We start from the raw sequence: 20,075 nt of genomic DNA on the forward strand, positions 1-20,075 counted from the left end.
ATATTTTTAAAATCACTTGAATGAATGGATGGACATACTGTAAAATATTAACTCTTCCTAAATTAATATAAAGCTTTTGTTAAATTCTGATAAAACCTTCAAAAATGATTTTTTGAAAACTTGACCAATTAATTCTAATTTCAGGTGGGTTAATAATTACATAAAAATAGTCAATAAGATGTTTTAAAAAGAATAAGGAAAAATATAAAATTAATTAAAACAGTATAGAATGAGCATAGAAATAAACACATCAATGGAACACAAAGCCCAGAAAGAGGAATTTGGTCGTTGTTATAAATTGGATTTCACATAGTGGAGAAAGAATAATTGTGGGGGACAGACAGACATGGGGAAATGTGGGAAGCAGACAGGCTTAGTTTAAAAGACTGACCTGCGGAGCCGCCCCCAGCTGGGCCCTTAGCCGGCAGGTTGTCTCCCAGGCCTGCTCTGAATCCTACCCTCCGGGAGATTTTAAAGATAGAATAGAAATACAAAGTGGCTTTTAAGGAAAAGGGAACCTGCTCTGTTTTTCTCTGTATAGCCCCATATCCTTGTCAGTAAAATGTGAAGAACAGGACGATTAAGTAAGAGGAAGTGATTTTGACCTTGTGTAAAATACCTGGATGTTCCAACCCTGAACTGATCTGCATTTCCCTTTCACTCCCTATCATTTGAGGAAGGGCTGCATATTTTCCTTAAGTACTTACGCATATGGAAAGTGGATAAAAACCTTGGCTAATAAAGAAGCGCGCACATGTGTATGTGTGTGTATGTGTGTGTGTGTGTGTGTGTGTGTGATTTTCCACTAGAAAAAACCCAGAGTGTGTGTGCGTGTGTGTGTGATTTTCCACTAAAAAAACCCAGAGTGTGTGTGTGTGATTTTCCACTAGAAAAAACCCAGAGTGTGTGTGTGTGTGTGTGTGTGTGTGATTTTTCCACTAGAAAAAACCCAGAGTCTCTCTCAAATAATCATTGAGGCAACCACTCAGCCATTGAAAACTGGGGTGGGAGGGGAAATAAAAAACAAACTGCCTACCTTCACACAAAAATGAATTACATACAGATTAAGTTTCAAAATGGCAAAAAATACAACATTTGAATAAATATTTTTAACTTTGAGATGGATGAAAGTCTTTCTTAATATAAAGCCACGGAAGTGAAAAGTTACAGAAGGAAAAAAAAGGATAGATGTGAGTACACTACAGGAAAAAAAAAGTTTTCATTTAGGAAGATAACAAAACTAAAGTGGCAAATTACTTTCTGGGGGAAAGTATTTGCAACCTCATCAAGAACTAAAATGTTTACATCCTTAGCCTATAAGGAAATCTTAAAAATTACTTTAAAGAAGACAAATGCTTCAACAGAAAATAGGCAATGAAGAAACAGGCAATTCTTACAGGAATAAAAATGGCCAACAGGCATATAAAAAAAAGTCAAGGTCACTAGAAATCAAAGAAATGTAAATTTAAAGTGAGATTTTTCTGTCTAAAGACCAGCAAAGATAACAAATGTAGGTAGGAAACTGGAGTTCTCACTCAACTGTATGTGGGAATATAAATGTAAGCAATTTTTCTACAGGATAATTTGAAAATTTATATTAACTGTTTTGTACTCTTTTCCTCAAGAAATTCTACTTCTAGGAATTCAGTGCAAAAATACCTGCTCAAGTCTGCTAAAATGCATGTACAAGAAATTTCACCACAGGGGGGCATTTGTTAGTTAATAATATATATTCAGCTATTTAAAATGATGCCAGAATGTATTTACTGCCATGGAAATAGTCCCAAACTACAGTAAGTGAAAAAAAGACTATGTATAATGATTTTACTTTTTAAAATATTTATATGCATAAAAAAAGGTCTAAAAAGCAAAAGAACTCCAATGCTGTGAGTGGCAAAATTAAAGGTCATTTTTTTTCTATTTTTTTTTTTCCTGAGTAATTACAAAAAAGAACATGTTTTATTTTATAATCAGGAGAAATGTTACTTTCATTTATATTTATTTAAATCTCTTTTTTCCCCTCATATATGTGTGTCTCATGTAGATTAGAGGACTTGAATATCTCCTCCTGATGTAGATCAGCCCACTTCTGGGATGTGTACTAGACAAAGCTTCCTTACCTTCATTTTTTTAAATAGATCCTCATGTGAAAAAATATTATTAAGTTTAAAAATATAAAAAGTGTGATTACAATAGAAAATAATATGTATGCATATGAAAAATACTACAAGTGAATATGAAAAAGAAACCAGCTATTAAAGCAATGGGGACTGCTATCTGGTAATGTTTTAAATTGTTTCATTGTTCTTAAATTATTTTTAAAATATACAAAACTGAGTAAAAGAAGAAAAAAGGCTGCCAGTCCCTTCCTGGGGCCACTCTTCCAATTTTTGCTACTATTTCTATATATTTGCTAGGTAGTGGGTAGCCCCTATGATCCTTTTACCTTCTATCTTATAACCTCATTCATTCATTCACTCATTTTATAAAAAGGTAATACAAACACATGATCCAAAATTTTAAAAAGTACATACACACACACACACACACACACAGCCTTGGCTGGGTGGATTGGTTGGTTGGAACGTCACTATGCACCAAAAGGTTGAGGGTTTGATCCCAGTCAGGGTACATACTGAGGCTGTGGGTTCAATCTCTGTCCAGAGAGTGTACAGGAGGCAACCAATTGATGTGTCTCTCTCACATAGATATCTCTCTCTCCCCACTTCCTCTCTCTCTAAAATCAATAAACATATTCACAGGTGAGGATTAAATATATATATATGTATGTATGATGAGGTCTGTCCTAAGAAAGTCCAGCCATTGTTAATATAACAAGAACAGTTTGCATGAAATCAATGTAACCTTGCAGCAAGAAGAGTGGACTGCAATGCACATACATGAACAATGATGACTTTACTGTACTGGTCACTGGGGACAGTAGAAGCCCTTGGGTGAGCATCTGTACTGTGAGGCCACTGCATTCAAAATGACTGAGCAAGTAGAGCAACAAATATGCATCAAATTTTGCGTTAAGCTTGAACACTCTTCTGTCGAAACTGTTCAGATGATTCACAAGACCTCAGCTATGGGCAACTGGAGACTGGCAGCTTCATCATGATAACGGGCCCACTATGCATCATATCTCATGCAGAGTTTTTTGGTGAAACATCAAATCACCCAGGTGACCCGATAGCCCAGATTTGGTACCCTGCAATATCTGGCTTTTCTGAAAACTAAAATCTCCTTTGAAAGGGAAGAGATTTCAGACTGTCAATGAGATTTAGGAAAATACAACGCGGCAGATGATGGTGCTTGGGAGAACTGTGTGAGGTCCCAAGGTGCCTACTTTGAAGGGGACAGAGGCACCATTGTCCCATGTACAGTGTTTCTTGTATCTTTATCTTCTTCAATAAATGTCTCTATTTTTCATATTACATGGCTGGATACCTTCTGGACAGACCTCGTATGTATATATGAATATGTGTAAAGGGAATCCCAGTTCCATTTCTTATATAACACTTCAGAATTTTTTTGCAATTATAAGCAACTATGAATGTATGTTTTTATTCTACTCTTCTTTCTTTCTCAACACAAAAAGCATACTAAACACATTGTTTCATACCTTATTCCTTTGTAAAAATCAAAACATTATCTTAAAGTTCCTTTACATGGGTACACAGATCTTCCTCATTCTTTTTTACAACTATACAATCTTCCATGAATTGGATGTACAGTATTCCCTCACATCGCAGGTATTACGTGCGATAGGTGAAAATCCGCGAAGTAGGAACCTTACGTTTATTTTAGTATTTATATATATTTTAAGGCTTTATAAACCCTTCCCACACACTTATAAACCATTCCCAGGCCCTTATTAACCTTTTCCACACTTTTATAAACACTACTTACGTTCTTAAACATATTCTACACTCTTAAATCTATGCAACTTTAACAACATACATATACGGTACTGCAAAATCCCACGATATAGCGAAAAATCCATGATAAATAATTAAATATAATATTTTTTTAAATCCCGTGATACAGTGAGGCCATGATAAGTGAACCGTGATATAGAGAGGGACTATTGTACCAAAGTTTATTTAACCAGCTCCTTGTTAAGAAGCACTAGTCATTCCTATCATGCCATTACAATGTCAAGCATAACTGCATACATACATCAAGGTCTTTTCTGAATGTGCCTTTGATGAAGCTTCTGAAGTGATTCAGGATATTAGATTACCACAAGGTCGCACATTCACCAGGCTAAGAAGATAGCACCTTTTCTAGTTCTCATTCTGTACAGCAACATGTAGCAAAAGACTTAATAATTCTTTGAACCAAACAATTGTACTTTTAGGCAGAGGTCCCCAACCCTCGGGCTGGGGACCTGTATGGTCTGTGGCCTGTTAGGAACAGGGCCACACAGCAGGAGGTGACCAGCTGGTGAGAAAGTGAAGCTTTGCTCACTTTACTGCCAGAGCTCTGCCTCCTATTCTGCCCCACTTCTGTCCGTGGAAATATTGTCTTCCAAGAAACCAGTCCCTGGTACCAAGAAGGTCGGAGACCTCTGCTTTTAGAGAATTTATCTCATAAAAATAAAATGACTAAACAAACACCTAAGATGAACCCATTTCTAATATAAAAAATGCATATAGTGGAACTTTGGTTTTTGAACTTAATTCATTCCAGAAGTCTGAGAAGCAGCTTGTTCGAAAACTGAATCTCCTTTGTTTGTTGAATAAGAGACATGTGATTGATCATACATGTATCAGCATGAAAGGGTTGCTGGATGGAGAATCCACTTTGTTTGACAACTAAGACATTTTTTCCATTTACAACTTGGTTGAGAAATGAATTTTTTGAGGTGGGGGACATTTGAGAATCGAGGTTTGATGGTATATGTCTACATATGCAGACAAGAATATGCATAGAGTATAAAATATATCCATCAAAATATTAACCATTGTCTCAGTATGGTAAATCTATGGAGGGCTTTGTAGTTTTCCCCCAATTATGTCTACCAATGCTTTTGAATTTTACATACTATTTTTTTAATGTAAAATTAAAAACTAAAATTAAAATGTTAATTCAAATTAAGCTTGGTACGTTTCTTTTGTCTGTTATATTTCTGTAGTGCTTCAACGTTTATAAAGTATGTTCATGTGCAACACTTAATTCTTACACTAACCCTATGTACCTTCATTTTATCAAAAAGGAAACAGAGGCAACAGATGGTCAGGTAGCTGTGCCCAAGGTCATTCAAATAGAAAGCTGGCAGAGACACATTTCAAACCAACATCTTCTGACTTCAAATTCAGTGAACTATCAAAAACGTCATCATGCCCTGGCTGGTGTGGCTCAGTGGATTGGACACCTGCCTGTGAACCAAAGGGTCATTGGTTCGATTCCCAGGCAGGGCACATGCCTGGGTTGAGGGCCAGGTCCCCTGTTGGGAGCTTGTGAGAGGGAACCACATACTTATATTTCTTTCCCTCTCTTTTTCCCTCCCTTCCCCTCTAAAAATAAATAAATAAATATTTTTTTCTAAAAAGTGATCACTGCTTCCTTAATCTTAACAATTCCTTGGGAGTTACACAATCAGAATTGGCAGATGAATTAAAATTACATAGTATAAGGCCTCAGTCCCTAATGCTCATATAATCAGACATTATCAAAGGAGAACATTAGCATACAACCCCCAAAACTCAAGTCAGAATACGGCGAGAATTTTCAGAATGTTCCTAAACGAAATATCTGACTGGCAAAACATAATGTCTAATATGGCCTAATATTAACACATAATAAAAGCAGCATCCTCTTAAGTTGGAAGAGTCTCACTTTCAAGATGACCTTTGGCTTTGCCCCCTGAACTGACTTCTGTCCTAGTTTTGCAACACCCCCGGGTACCTCCAAAGAAATTTGAGAATATGGGTAAGCCATACTTTTCAAGGGGGGGATGATAATAACTCTGTTAGAATATTTTCTTTCTTTCCAAATGTCTCTCCTTCTTTCATTTAAGATTATACATATTATTTTATAATGCACATGGAGAGCACTGATAAATCATGGTTTGGTAAAATATATTTTAATTCATCGTTCCTCAAACTATGTCTCATATAATTCTGTTGCAAAAGGTGTTTAGGTATGCTGTGGGGGTGGGGGAGGGAGTGGCCACAGAAACGCAATGTATCCCTTTTGAAGATCCACAGCTCACAATGGACAATAATATAATAAAGGCTCTAGAGAAGCCTAGCAGTAAAGAAACTTGTGGTTAAACCAGTTATGACACAAAATTCTTCTACTATGACATAACTATGCACATTTTGTGTTCAGAAAAACTGTTTGAATAAATATAACTATTAATTAAAACTCAAAACACATATAGCAAAAATAGATAATTCTTAAATCTTTTACCACAAAATATGAATTCAATAAGTCCTAATTCAGTCTAGTGAACTCCCCTCTAGCTCAATTATCACCTCATTTGAGAAAATTTCCCCTCAGTGCTAACTAGTCCTTTCTCCTTATAGCATTTTATTTATATATTCCCTCACTTATCACATGATAAATCAGTCCATCTGTCTCCTTGCTAGCCTGTGAGCTCTTCAGGAATAAAGTTTGATTATATTTTAAACACCCCGAACAGTGTGGGACACACGAGCTTCCTGATGAAGTAAATAATTTTATTGCAGTGTAACAGTTCCCATAGTTCAGCACTTCTATTTCTAAACTATTACTGATACCCTGCCAACAACTTGAGAAAGTTTCTCCCTAAAATTTACATTCATAACTAAGTAGCTGTCATCATGGTTAACTCACTCAGTTGTGACATGCTCTTTAGCCAAGCCCACTTATAATTTTTTCCTTAGGTGTTTTTTGTTTGCTTGCTTTTTAAAAAATCTACTAGGAGTGTTCAGTAATCTTCATTATCTTTTCATATCTCTGTGCCTTTGCACCTGCTGGTCCAAACTTAGCATACAGTCTCAAGATTTTATTCACTAGGAAGACATTCCTACTTACCCTGTAAGAACGAGCTTAAACAATACCTTCTCTAGGAACATTTCATATTTCCCATCTTTTCAGAAAGAGTTAGGAATTCCTCAAGTCATACATTTGTGCATTTATTAATATATAACAGGCACTGTACTAAGTGACAAGGATAGAAGAATGAAGATGTAGATCCTGCCTCATGGAGCTCAGTCTAGAAAGGAAGACAGCCATATGAACAAAATAACCACACAATAATAATATTAAATGTAACACCAAAAGGAAGCTTTATGAAATATTGTGGCATGTGTCAATAACTTTGTTAGATGCTTTATTGAACATTATCTATGATCATGTGATAGGTTTTGAAATGGACAGAGGTTCAGCAAACTCTAAGGATTGCTGTAGTTTCAATTGTCTCCTGAAGAAATGGTCTCCAAGGGGTCCTTCTGTATACACTATGTCTGTGGGACAGATAATGAATGAAACCAATCCTACTTCTTTGGCCACAAAAGACTGGACCAGGGTTCAGAGCCCAAACTAAGGACAAGTTGAACTGAAGGAGATCACCTAGGACATGGCTTGGCTCAATGGGAAGCGTTTATGCACAGAGCAGAATGGAAGTGTTCTGGAAGTCAGTATTCTAGAGAATGTAAAGGGGAGGGGGTGCACTAGGTTTCACTTTGGTCAAGTTTATAATTCCAACCTGGACCTCTCCCCTGAGCTCTACACTGCCCACTGTCTTTTTTACTTGAATATAACATCTTATAAGGGCAGGAGCTTAATCTCTAATTTGTTCACCAGTCCGGAACAGACCCTGACTTAAAGTAAGTGCATAATTAAAAAGTTGTTGAATAAATGAATATGTGAATGAATTCTCAAAGCTAAGGAATTTACAGTGGACTAAGTGCTGGGGGCGTGTGGTACCAGGAAATAGCCTCCAGGGATCATTTACAAGTACAGTTGATCCTCATTATTTGTGAGTCCTGTATTTAAGAATTTGCCTACTTGTTAAAATTTACTTGTAATCCTAAAATCAATACTTGTGGCACTTTCGCAGTCATTCATAGAATGGAAAAAATTTTGAGTCTCCCCTCACATTTCCAGCGAAGGTAGAAAGAACAAGGCAGTGTTCTCTGCTTTCAGCTCTCATACAGGGACACAAACGGTAGGGGGCAGTGCATTGTAGTGCAAGAAGCTCTGCCACTGGAGCCAGTAAGAAATGGTTTGAATCCTAAAACCCTAACACCTGTTAGGGGGCGGCCTCAGACAAGTCACTTAACACTTCTGAACCTCATTTTCTCCTTTGTAAAAATAAAAAAACAGAATCTACCAGGATGAGTTGTACTTAGTACTTAATATTATAATCTATGTGACACGTACGTGTGTGTGTGTGTGTGTGTGTGTGTGTGTGTGTGTGTATTTTTTTCCCCTGGGAGCAATGCTCCATATTTGCTAATTTGGTGATCTAGGTAACTTTATAGACCATAATTACTGTGAATAATGAGAATCAACTGTAATAATTCATAGTAAAATAACAGAAAGATATAGAAAACAATTATTTGGATAGAGTGGAGGCCAGTGGCAAGCTTCAAGATTTTGAAATAGGACCTCTCCGGGCACATACACTGTGGAAGAGAATAACACCTACAGAAAGAAGCCAACGTGTGTGAAATAAAACAGGTAGGTTCAGGAAAATGGCACTTCAGGAGGTCTAGAGCAGTTGAGATGTGACAGGGTTCTGACACGGGGCCACTGTGCTTCTCTGAGCTCTGTTCACATCCTGTACTACAGAACCTCTCCCTCTACATTTAATTCTTGTTTTCAAGTCTTCTTTCCATTAAACTGTGAACTCCTTAAAGGAAAGTCCTCTAGGAAGAAACTGTAACTATAGTCTTTAAATTTGCAAACGACTAGTTATAAGTACAGATCCATATGAAAAGACAGTACAAAATAACTTTGGTTTCCAACTGCAGCCTTATACCTACTCACAATTGTGACTCACTCATAGATTTGCTATTTGTCCAGGACTTTTCTTTTTGAATGCTAAGAATTATGTCATAAATTCTTTTTATTGTTATAAACACCTGAGCATTTATTGGAAAAGCTTTAAGATCTTCCTCTTTTTAGTGTGATTTATTAATAGGGCTCGAACATATGGTCCATTGGACAATGTTGCATCCTCATAGTAAAGATTCCTTTTAATTCACTCTATCTGACTTCTCTACATACAATATATAGTCTTACCATACAAGGAAGCATACTGATATGTATGTTACAAATAGAATAAGAAAAACGGTAATAATTTTTCACAAAAGTTTGCAAATTTTTGGCCAAAACAGCCTGGACATGATATTAAATTCACTGCTTACAATTCAACACTGAGAACTAGGAAAAACAATTCCAATTTATGTAAGATCATGAAACTAAGCACTGTTACACGTGTATTCTCTTCTACATGCACTCTCATACACACACAGCCTAATGGGTCCATCAGGCTTATCCCAGTACTTCAATTTCCCCCGTTTCCCAAAACAAAGCCCTCAGTTACAAAACCCTCCAATACCCAGATTAATATTTTTAAAACTCTCTAAAGTCTAAATCAAATAATTTCCCCATGAAATTATTAGCATAATTTTATTTAGGCACAACATAGTATGTGCTATTATCTAGAACATATGGCTAGAATCGACATTACTGATATCCAAACTTATATACTATGAAGGTGAATACAAATTGTGAAAGGGGAATACAGAATGTCACTTAAAAACAGTTTTAATACTATATTACCCACAGCTGGGTGTAATCAAATCACATTGTGCTATACAGCTAAAGTATGTTCTATAATTTATGACAAACTAGAGTGGTCAGGCCCTCACACTGCAAACTCTGACACTCCAGGTAAACTGTTTAAAATGTAATCCAATTCTATCTACTTAAAAATAATAATACATTTTAAATTTCTTGCTGCCAGTAAATGCTTCTCAACTGCATTTCATAAATTATCACCAAAACAGCTGTACCCGGACAAAGGTTCTAGAGAAAATATAATGACCCAATGCCATTTAAAGGAAGACAAGAATGGTTTACCATTTACAAAACCGATTAAAGTTTCCAACCTTGTAAAGCTCCTTGTACAGTGTAGTCTGCCTCTCCGGTGTTTACCTTCCAGTTGCCTGGAAGGGGCAAGTGGAAAATGTTAGTTTCCATGAGAGATGAGGATGAAATGTAGAGGGTGCGAGGAGGGTAAAGGACTCACTCGCGTTAGGGAAGGCAGAAGAGAAATAGCCAAGGTCCCTAACTCAAATTAGGTATAAAGAATGAGGGCTGGAGTAAAGGGAGTGGAGGAAGGACTAGAAGAAACGCAAAAAACGCACGGGGGTGAGGAGGGGCAGTGGATGGAGGAGGGGCAAAAATGCGCAACCGCGGGAAGGGGGTCCCGGGGCCGCGGGCGGGGGTGCGATGGAACGATGGTTAATTTGCCTAGCAGTGTTGCACTGAGGTTGTAAAGGGACTCACATACCAGAGATTTCAGTTCAGCTGTTAGAAAGGGTTGCGGGGGGCAGGGGTGTTGGGAAGTTGGGAGGTAGGAGACGAATAGCGCGCCTTTGCGCGAAGAAAGGGACTAAGAAGCCCCGCGCTTCCAAGGGCGAAGGGGCACCGCAGCTGATCCGACGTGGGACCTGCCGGCTTAACCTCCCCACTGGAGCTCAGGGGGGGCGCGCACCGGCCCTCACAGCCCCGAGGGTGGTGGAAAAGAGGCGCGGGGCGGCCCCTCAAACCGGGAGAGCAGCACTTACCGCGGGTACCCTCCCCTGCGGCGCGGGCGCCTAAGCCCTCCGGGGCTGACCTGAAGCCTCTCCTTCAGACCCTACCCCGCTGCTCTTTTGAGAGCCTCAGCCGTCCCCGTAGAGTTCGTCGTCGCCAAAAGAGTCTTGGCCTCTAGTACCAAAGCGTGAGCCACAGCATAGAGAAGCACTCGCCAGGTTGCCTCTTACAGCTCGACTCCTCACCCCGCCCCCGAACCCAAGCCATTGGTTGCTGGGCACCGCCCTATTCATCTATTGGACTGAAGAGGATGTCATTCAGTCACCTAGAAGGGCACGTGTGGTGCTTATTGGCTTAAATGTGAAGTAGTTACCGCCCACTCCCTCAGAAGTTCTAGCTTCTGATTGGTACTAACATCTGTCTCTTCTCTCCCTTCATTCTTTCCCTCCAGGTGGGGTGCCTTCTTGAGGGAGACTCCTGCTGTTAGGCAGAAAGCCAAGGCATTGGGCGTCCTGCTGGGAGGAGCCCAACCCACAGCCCCTCTGTGTTTGTTTACACAGGCTCTTACTCTCGCTTCCTTCCATTGGTTGATCTATCAGCCCCTCGCACGGGTCGCACCATTCAGATAACAAGGAGGTGTGTGTGGGGGGGGGCGCTTAGTGGAACTTCGCCACCTATCAATTACCAAGGAGATCTAAGCAAGGCTAGGACCTGGCACTGGTGGAAAATTGGGGAGTTGGGCTCCTTGGAAGGGCTGAAAGGAAGCAGGGTGACTTACACATTTCCAGAAACAAACCTAACCTCTCGAGTGTTTTTGAAAACATAAAAACTTATTTTCCCCTTGAATTTAGGGTGTACAATCTTTGCCTGCTAAGAACTCTGAATTTATTCGTCAGTAAGTGGGGACTTCTTTATGGAAATCTTTTTTTATATAATGTTCATGCTAACTATATACATAACACAAAGGAGAGGCTTAGTGATTGCACGAGAGGATAAATGATACAAATGAAACCAACAGTTAATGTCAGGTTAAATAACATAATAGGGAAATAAATGTTAAATATATGCTTCATATAAATAATATAAAGTAAATACATAAATAATTAGATAAATTCATTCTTTCAACAAATACTTTTGAGCATATGCTCTGATCTATGCTCTTGAGTACATGATATGAATAAGAAAATGAAGATGCACCCATGGTGTTTATTCTCTAGGAAAGGGGACTGACAATTAACAAGAAACCAATAAATAATAAAATGTCATGTGATTAAATGCTACAAAGAAAAATAAAGCAAGGTTAAGGAATGTTTGAGGAAATGGCTGTTTTGGGTAGAATGATCAGTTTAAGAACTGTTTGAGGAAGGAGCATTGAACAGAGATGTGAATAATGTGAAATGAAGAGTGGGAAGGAGGTTGGTAAGCAGGGGCAGTACATTGCCCAACACGAGGAAAACTAGTCACATTGCCTCATATATTTCCAACTTGTGTTTTTAGATATAAGTATTTTCAGGATTGACTACTGTTCTTTTAAATTTAATCTGATAAAATAATTTAAATGGGTCCTACAAGACACACATTTCTTTTAGGAAAAAAAATCTGTTTCCGAGGTAACTTCCCCATACCTTCCACTGCTTCTTTTCCTAAGGTTGCCTTAAGGCATATGGAGCTATAGAAGCTTATGTTATCTCACAGTTTAAAAAACAAACAAACAGGGTCTTCCGTCCCATTAGTATCCTCGCACAACAGGAAATACTCTTCAAGAATGAAGATTTACTACCAGGATAGCAATGAGATGTTGTTGATTGGCTTCTGTTGTTTTCCTCTCTACCACTGACACTGTCTCTTATAATTTCATTACTAGGTATAACCGATGATAAAGAGAAAATCTTAAAAGTAGACAGAGAACAAAGATACATTACATACAAGAGTAAAAATGATAAGAAATACAGCAGACTTCTTTTGAGAAACTATGGAAGCCAAAAAAAAGACAAAGAGGGAAGTAGCCATGTGGATATTTGGTAGTGGTATTCAGAATAAATAAGAGTCCAAAGGGACAAATAAGAGACAATCGTAGGCAGCCGTCCATCTCGAGAGACGATGGTGTAGCTTCTTAAGAGTCTATCTGCACCGCCGAGAATGGTTGTGCAGTCCGACTCGGGAGTGACACGGTATCTGTCTCCTCCCGTGTTGAATCGACATCTTGCGATGACGCTGGAGTGTCCTCTCCAGTGAAGCTGAAGCTACAGAGCCTGGGCAGGGTGATATGGAGGGTCTGCTGTTGCCCATGCAGCAGACCCCCCCTCTCTTCGCAGCTGAAGGATCCAAGGGAAAGACGGAGTCAATACAGCTTGGCTTCAGGTGCGCCGCAGGAGTTGCCGGTGTTGACTACAACATCAAACCGCCTTAGGGACTCCGGCTCCGGATTTTCTGTCGGGGTTTACTCCCTTAGCCTTTCCCCTGAAGAGGTATGCCGCAAGGCAGCGGAGGTTTTTTGGAATCAGAGTTTTCCTTCTCTGATGTGCCCTCCAAATAAGAGACAATAACCAGTCATGAAGTTATAGGAGATGGTGTCAGTTGAAGAGAGGGAGACAACAAGAATTCACCAACCCTTTTCCACAACCCATTGCCGTCATGGTGATAGCTCTTCATCATTGAAGAGTGTCTTTTTAATTTTTTTTTGTGATGAAATACACATATCATATATTTTACTATTTTTACCACTTTTAAGTATGCAGTTCATCACAGTTCATAAGTACATTTACATTGTTGTACAACCATCACCACTACCCATTTCCAGAACATTATCACCATCCCAAACTAAAATTCTGTATTCATTAAACATACCCCCTTCCCCTAATATCTGGAAATTACTATTTTACTTTCTGTCTCTAAGAATTTGACTACTATAGGTACCTCATATAAGCAGAATTATATTTGTCCTTTGCGTCTGGTTTATTTCGCTAGATATGATGTCTTCAAGGTTTGTCCATGTTGTAGCATGTATCATAACTTCATTTCCTTTTAAAGCTGAATAATTTTCCATACTATTTATATATACTGAATAGTGTACACATATGTATATACCACCTTTTGTTTAGCCATTCATCTGGCAATGGAATTTGACTATTGTAATTAATGCTGCTATGAACATTGGTATACAAATATCTGTTGAAGTCCCTGCATTTACTTTATTATTACTTTGTAATCCTCACCTGAGGATATATTTATTGATGAGAGAGAGAGAGAGAGAAACATCGGTGTGAGAGAGAAGCCTCTATCGGTTACTTCCCATATGCACCCCAACTGTGGATTGAACCTGCATCCTAGGTATATGTCCTGACCGGGGAATCAAACCTGCAACTTTTTGGTGTACAGGATGATACTCTAACCAACCGAGCAACGTGGTCAGGGCTCAAGTCCCTGCTTTTGGTTCTTTTGAGTGTATATTCTGAAGTAGAATTGCTGTATCATATGGTATATCCATGTTTAACTTTTTGAGGATCTGCCATACTCATTTCTACAGCAGCTGTACATTTTACATTCCTATCAATAGTATAGAAGGGTTCCAATTTTTCCACATCCTCACCAAAACTTGTTATTTTCTGTTTGTTTTTTTCCTAATAGCTATTCTGAGTGGGAAGTGGTATCTCGTGGTGGTTTTAGTTTGTACTGTCCTAATTAGTAGTGATGCTGACATCTTTTCATGTGTCTATTGGATGTTTGTATATCTTCTTCAGAGAAATGTCTATACAAGTCCTTTGCATATGTTTAAATCAGGCTGTTTGTTTGTTTTGTTTTTGAGTTTTGAGAGTTCTGTATCTATTCTGGATATTAATCCCTAGTCAGATATGTGATTTGCAAATATTTCATCTATTCTTGATACTTGAAGAGTATTTCTGATGGTGCAAGTTCTGGATGACCAAATGGCTAATTAAAAGACAGGGATTCAAAAATTGATATTTACAGGCTTCTTGTCAAGATGGCAGATTAGGTAAACACAGATCACAACCACATCAAAATTACAACTAAAATATAGAACAACCATCCCTTAGAACCATCAGAAATTGAGTTGAATGGGAGTCTGACAACTATGGAATTAAAGAAACCACATCCATCCAGACTGGTAGGAGGGGCAGAGATGTGGAATGGGCTGGCCCCACATCCACATGTAATAAATAAAAATTTGGGAGGGATATCAGGAGCAAAGATTCCCAGCCCTACACCAGGCCCTGCAGCTCAGGGTTCTAGTACCAGGAAGATAAGTCCCCATAACGTCTGGCTGCAAAGAACAGCAGGGATTGAGTCAGTAGAAGAAACTTCTGGAGTCCCAAGCAATTTCCCTTAAAGAACACCCACACAGATTACTCTGACTCATTCCCTCTGAGCTCCAGCACCTGAGTAGCAGCTTGAAAGGCACCAGTGGCAAACAGGGAGGAACTGACGTGTCTGGCATCAAGGTGGGAGCTGGGAGACAGCTTTCTCTCAGAGAGAAAGGTGGGCAGACTTTTGGCCAAGATGGAGACCTAGACAGACACGCTGCATCTCTCTCCACAACTAGGAAGTAATACAACTACCTCAAAACTAGAAACAACCAGAAGTTCCAGAAAATTGATCTCCATGGAAGTCCAACAAACAAAGATATAAGGAAGAAATACTCATCCAGACAGGTAGACGGGGCGAAGCCGGGGCAGAGAGGTCATGGTGTGGTGGCAGCAGCAGTGGCAACAGTGGCAGGCCAGGAGAAAGCATGGTCAGACATTTTAAAAAGTAGGAAAGGACACCTGGGGAGTGCTCCCAGCATCACACCAGAATGCACAGCTCATGGGGAAAAGTAAAACCTCATTGCTTCTGACTGTGCAAGCCAGTGGTGGTTGGGGTGGAAGAAGAAACTGCCAGTCTCTCAGTAGAGTCCACTTGTTTAAAGGGCCCCCATTGTCCTAGAACATCTGCAAACCCACCTACTCTGGGAACGACAGCCAGTGCAACAGCTAAAGAGGCACCAGTCATATATGGGAAGTGGGAGAAGTACCTGGAAAAGGGGCAAATGCTGAGCAAGTGGCATTGTTCCCTATCAGACACCTCCCCCACATACAGCGCCACAACATGGTGAAATGGGTCGCCCTGTACTGATGAATACCTAAGGCTCCGCCCCTTACAGTGTAAGAAGGGCAACAGCTCTACCTAAGACACAGAGGCAAACAAACACAGAAGTCTGTCAAGATGAGGAGACAGAGAAGTATGGCCCAAAGGAGGGAGTGGATTAGGGTTATAGTGGGAGAACTGAGTGACTAGGAGATAGCCAACCTAACAGACACAGAATTCCAAACACTGGTGATAAAGATGCTTGCATGCTTGACAGATACTTGAGTACAGCAAACGAATAAGAGAAGAAGTGAAGGCTATGTTAAGTGAAACGAAGGGAAATCCACACAAAACCAATCGTGAAGGGAAGAAAACCAGGGTTCAAATTGATGTTTTGGAACATAAGGAAGAGAAAGATAGTCAACCACTACAGAATGAGGAAATAAGAATGGAAAAAAATGAGGAGAGGCTTGGGAACCTCTGAGACAACTTTAAACATGCCAACATCCAAATCATAAGGGTGCCAGAAGAACAAGAGAAAGAGCAAGAAATTGAAAGCTTATGTAAAAAAATAATGAAGGAAAACTTCCAAGTTTGGCAGAGGAAGTACACATACAAGTCCAGGAAGCATAGAGAGTCCCAGGCAAGCTGGATCCAGAGGGGACCACACCAAGACCATCATGATTAAAATGCCAAAGGTGAGAGATAAAGAGAGAATCCTAAAAGCAGCAAGAGAGAAATGGAGAGTTGCCTACAAGGTGGTGCCTATAAGACTATCAGCTGATTTCTCAAAGGACACATTGCAAGTAAGAAGGGACCGGCAAGCAGTATTTAATGTGATGGGAGGCAAGGACCTACAGCCAAGATTGCTCTATCCAGCAAAGCTATCATTTGGAATGGAAGGGCAGATGAAGTGCTTCCCAGACAAGGTAAAGCTAAAAGAGTTCATCATCACCAAGCCATTATTATATGAAATGTCAAAGGGACTTACTTAAGAAAAAGAAGATCAAAACTATGAACACTAAAATGACAACAAACTCACAACTGTCAACAACTGAATCTAAAAAACAAAAACAAAATCCAACAAAGCAAACCAGAATGGGAACAGATTCATAGGTATGGGGATGATTTGGAGGGTTGTCAACTGGGAAGGGGGTGAGAGAGGTGCAGGAATTAAGAAGCATAATTGGTTGGTACAAAATAGAAAGGGGGAAGTTAAGAATAATATAGGAAAGGGTGAAGCCGAAGAACTTATATGCACGACCCATGGACATCAACTAAGGGCGATGGGATTGCTGGAGGGAAGGGGGGTACCGGGCAGAGGGGAGCAAAGGGGAAAAATTGGAACTACTGTAACAACATAATCAATAAAATATACTTAAAAAAGAAAAGAAAGTAAAAACAACCAATCATAACAAGAAGGAGAAAAAAATAATTTTTTAAAAAAGGGTAGTTTAAGCAGCCTCTGGGACAACTTCAAAAGGTCCAACATTTGCATCCAAGGGTACCAGAAGGAGAAGAGAAAGAGCAAGAAATTGGAAATCTATTTGAAAAAATAATGAAAGAAAACTTTCCTAATTTGGTGAAGAAAATAGACATGCAAGTCCAGGAAGCACAGAGTCCCAAACAAGATGGATGTAAAGAGGCCAACTCCAAGACACATCATAATTAAAATGCCAAAGGTTAAAGATAAAGAGAGGATCTTAAAAGCAGTAAGAGAAAAGCAGACAGTTACCTACAGGGGAGTTCCCATAAGACTTTCAGCTGATTTCTCAAAAGAATCTTTGCAGGATAGAAGAGACTGGCAAGAAATATTTAAAGTCATGAAAAACAGGCACCTTCAGCCAAGACTGCTATGCCCAGCAAAGCTGTCATTTAGAATCGAAGGGCAGATAAAGAGCATCCCAGATGAGAAACAGCTAAAAGAGTTCATCATCACCAAACCATTATTGCATGAAATGTTAAAGGGACTTATTTAAGAGGAAGAAGATCAAAACTATGAACAATAAAATGGCAATAAATATATATATATACCTACAATTGAATCTAAAAAACAAACCAAGCAAATAAGAAGAACAGAGACAGAATTATTGATAGTTGCCAGATGGGATAGGGTCATGGGGGAATGGGTAAAGATGTGAGAGGATTAAGAAGTACAAATTGGTAGCTACAGAATAGCCATGGGGCAGTACAATACATCATAGAAAATGGATTAGCCAAAGAACCTATGGATGACCCATTGACATGAACACTGGTGGGGGATTGCCTGAGGGATTGGGAGTCCTTGGTGGAGGGGGGCAAAGGGGGAACAACTGTAATAGCATAATCAGTAAAATATAATTTAAAAAATTATTATGTTGCTAAAAAAGCATACAAACAAGGATTTGTCCTGACCAGTGTGGCTCAGTTGGTTGGGAGTTGTCCTGTAAAGCATAAGATCACCCGTTCCATTCCCGGTCAGGGCACATGGCTAGGTTGAAGGTTCAGTCCTAATCGAGGTGCATGTTAAAGGCAACCAATCGATGTTTCTCTCCCTTTCTCCTTCCCTGCCCTCTAAATAAATAATTAGTTAATTTAAAAAAAAAAACAAGGATTCTATTGTTTATTAAAAAGACAAAGGATATAAAGGCCACAAAAGAGGTGGAAGAAAGTTGAGGAAATATCCCATAAAGCAAAATAAAAAGAAATTTTGGTGGAAAATAAGAGACAGTGTGAGAAATGCTCTAGAAGTAGAGAATAGAGGGAAGGATATAAATACCAAAAATATGTCACATAACTGAATTAACCAGAGTTCTCTAATTGAAACAACTCAAATGCCCAAAACTTTGAATAAAAAAGGTTCACTTTACACCAATAGTAACTAACACTTGTTGAATTTTTGCTATGTTATAAGTAATGCTTTAAGCACTTAATATGTATTAATACATTTAATCTTTAAAACAACAGCATGAGTGCTGTTATTATCCTCATTTTATAAAGAGGAAACTGAGGTGGGAAAAGATTATGTGATTTACCCAAGATCATTCAGATAGTAAGTGATGGAGCTGTATTGTGGTCACTCTTCAGACATTGAATGTATTTGGATGTCAATACTGAAGATGCCACACACATACCAAGAAGACATGAAGAAATTTAACGTGCACATAAGGAGGTCTCCCAAACCTCTGGCTCCCAAACAGGGCAGGAAATGTCCCCTGCAAATACCATCACATTGGGGATTAAGATCCAACACTCAGATTTTAGGAGGACAATAACATTCATTCTATGGAACTAGAAATTATACCCAGCCATTCTGTCAATTAAGTGTGAGGGTAGAATAAAAACATTTTCAGACAATCAAGTTCTCAAAAAATTTACCTCTCAAGTACCCTTCCTCAGAGCTGTTGCAGGATGTGCACCACCAAAACTAGAAAGTAAATCAAGGAAGAGGAAGACACGACTGTAGCTCAATAAAGCTGGAGAAAAGAAAAAAAATAAAAAATAAAAAGGGAAGACAAAATCAAGGAAAGCAGACCGAACAGAAGAGAATGAAGGGAATCCCTAGAATAACAATGAAGGGCCAAGGGCTCTGCAACAGGCAACCTGCTTATAGGGTAAGAAGAACGCAGAGCTTTAGGAATGCTGTCTCCCAGAAAAAATGGAATGGATATGTTACCTATATGCATGGCCACATTGACAGGCAATTCTAGTATCAATAGCTGGGGATGAATTAACAATAAATGAATAGAAGACTAAGAGGAAATTATAAGCTCCAGGAAAAGACAAAACAGGCACATACTACTCTTGGTGGCTTCGCTGAAAACAATAACAGCAAATACATGTATAGCATTTACTGTGTGCTAGTCACTGTTCTAAAGGTTTTACATTTATTAATTCCTTTAATCTTCATAGTAACTCATTTTGTAGATAAGAAATATTTGTCAAAGAAGTTAAGTATCTTGCTGAAGGTAACACAGTGTATTAGTTTTCTCCTGCTACTGTAACAAATTACCACAAGCTTAATTGCTGGAAATTCGCCCTGGCTGGTTTGGCTCAGTGGATTGAGCATCGGCCTGTGAGCTAAGTGTCGCTGGTTCGATCTTCCAGTCAGGGCACATCAGAGAAGGAAAACTCTGATTCCAAAAACCTCCGCTGACTTGCGGCATACCTCTTCAGGGGAAAGGCTAAGGGAGTAAACCCCGACAGAAAATCCGGAGCCGGAGTCCCTAAGGCGGTTTGACGTTGTAGTC

General features: G+C 39.1%; 1 protein-coding gene across 2 annotated transcripts in view; it reads right to left on the minus strand.

Annotated features, from left to right (window-relative positions):
• The window catches only part of PAIP2B (poly(A) binding protein interacting protein 2B), a 37,237-nt gene extending 26,254 nt beyond the window's left edge, over positions 1-10,983 (minus strand). The window contains exons 1-2 of one of the 2 annotated variants that reach the window (XM_090280288.1): positions 10,794-10,983; positions 10,113-10,169 (exon numbers count right to left, since the gene is read on the minus strand). The gene's annotated coding sequence lies outside the window, so the exon portion shown is untranslated. The remainder of the gene's footprint in view (positions 1-10,112; positions 10,170-10,793) is intronic. The other variant, XM_090280287.1, reaches the window with a different exon arrangement.
• Between the last annotated feature and the right edge of the window lie 9,092 nt (positions 10,984-20,075).

The sequence above is a fragment of the Furipterus horrens genome, unplaced genomic scaffold (assembly GCF_987537825.1).
Source record: "Furipterus horrens unplaced genomic scaffold, mFurHor1.1.pri manual_scaffold_6, whole genome shotgun sequence".
Taxonomy (NCBI): domain Eukaryota; kingdom Metazoa; phylum Chordata; class Mammalia; order Chiroptera; family Furipteridae; genus Furipterus; species Furipterus horrens.